Source organism: Poecilia reticulata, linkage group LG21 (assembly GCF_000633615.1).
Source record: "Poecilia reticulata strain Guanapo linkage group LG21, Guppy_female_1.0+MT, whole genome shotgun sequence".
Taxonomy (NCBI): Eukaryota; Metazoa; Chordata; class Actinopteri; order Cyprinodontiformes; family Poeciliidae; genus Poecilia; species Poecilia reticulata.
The window spans coordinates 25,188,801-25,191,135 of NC_024351.1; positions in this window are offsets into that span (position 1 = coordinate 25,188,801).

Here is a 2,335-nt window from a genome sequence, read left to right on the forward strand (position 1 = left end):
TGGTAGTGTTCATTAAAATGGCACATTTCTGATGTATTAAAATTAAATACGATCGGCACACTTAATGATATTAGCGATTAGGTAATGCATTCAGCGAGTACTTTTACTTTTAATACTTAAGTATTTTTAAAAGCCAGGACTTTTTTACTTTTACTTAAGTAAAATGTTAATGTGGTACTTTGACTTTTACTTAAGTACATTTTTGACTGTGTATTTGTACTTTTACTTAAGTAAATTTTTTGAGTACTTTCTCCACCACTGCTCAGATCAAACCAGTCCATTGCAACATCCTTGTCAGTCGAAAAAGATGAATGTCTTGCTGAATGTAGGGAGCAGGGTGACTTAATGAGGAGGTAAAGAGCTCCAGTGATTACCTAATGCTAATCCGGTACTTTTAATTGCATTGCTCATTATCTGGCTACTTATCATTTTGCCTGTGCAGCCAAGCAAAATAAATACTGTTCAGAATCACTACCTGCTTGGAGTTCAGGTAAGTTTCTCACAATAGTGGGTATCCATAGCAACTAGCATTCTTCAGCCCCAAGCAAAATTAGGTGGGTGTTAGAACTGGAAGTAATGTTGTTTTCAGTCATCTATACAGATTTGCACAATTTTATGTCCTATACGTACCATTATTACTGTTAAATGTGCTAAAATTATATGTTTTCATGCAGTCAAGCAGTAACAGATTGAGATCTGAGCATATAAGCCTCTGCTATAACCCACTTTATTCAAAGACAGTGCTAAAGTACAACTTTCCCAAAACCATCATCTTGTTCTCTTTATTTCTCATTCCAAGTTATTGTGGCTATTTAAAATATGGTATATAATGTTTAAAACCTAAATTGTATATAATGTTTATAATGTCAATGGTACATTATATAATGGTATATAATGTTTAGAACAGCACATTTTAAAATGTAAAGTTTTAATCTTTAAACCATGAAATTTTAAAGTTTGCTGAAAGGCTGCTAGAGCATAATGTTAAAACTTTGTTGAAATAAATACAATTTAAAGCTGAAAATGCTAGAATGATCTTTAGTGCAACATTTAAACTAGTACATAATTGGGTATACTTTTAAAATGAAGCTAGTTAAAATGTTAATTTTTAACTTGCCAAAAGTTAACAGCAAACTATGAACCTAGCATGCACTTTCCTTTATGCGAGATAACAAATTAACAGGCCCTGGACCTATTTGTGTTAAGTAATATAAGGTAACACTGCTGCCTTAGTTAAATTTTACATGATTTAAGGATCTGTAAGTCATAGTTGTCTAGGAAGATGAATCTATTGGGGTTGCACCAATTAGTCGACTAGTCGATTCTTTTCTCTGCAATGTCTTTTTTCTGGGGCAGTCGACTAGTCGCAATCACGTGACAAAACAGATTTTTCCAAGGAAATGAAAGAAGATGGACCAGGTGAGTTCGTCAGATAGCTGAAACTGTATAAAAATTTAAATAATTTAACAAAGAGAAACTGTAAATTACAGGATAAGCTACCACATGAGGGGCTTTGCGCGGCGCAGTGGTTAGCGCGGCGCCCCGCATATAGAGACTTTATCCCGCGGTAGTCAGGACCCAGTTGGCACAGAATGATTCTGCACACATATTACTGTTGATTTTACATGGAATCAATGTTGATCCAAACATCATCTGTATGTCAATTTTCATGCACATTTCTGTTGATTTTACATTGAATCAGTTACGAGTCAATGTTGATTCAACCTTCATCCGAATGTGGATCTGCATGTAGATTTGGGTTGATTTCATATTGAATGAAAGCTAAGAATATATGTAAATGTTTAGGTCTGATAGGTCTACATCATAACATACCACTAAAAGTTTCTTCACTGGTGTTAAACACTATATTATTGGCAGATTATGGGTAAACTGTGTACAAAAGTTTAAAAATAAGTTTCGAGTTATGGTGGCCATTGTCTGACGTCACTGAGAAAAGGGTCTATAGTCGATGTCGACTAGTCGCGGTGACGTCATAGTGACGCAAGCGCAAAATGCTTCACAACTACTTGGAGGCTTTATCAGCTATTTTCACAGCAAATATTGACACAAAGTACAAATACACAGACAAAAATGTACTCAAGTAAAAGTCAAAGTACYACATTAACATTTTACTTAAGTAAAAGTAAAAAAGTACTGGCTTTTAAAAATACTTAAGTATTAAAAGTAAAAGTACTTGCTGAATGCATTAGCTAATCGCTAATATCATTAAGTGAACCAATCGCATTTAATTTTAATACATCAGAAATGTGCCATTTTAATGAACAATGCCACAGATAAAGCATGTTTTTATTGAGTTTACTCTGAAACATAGTTT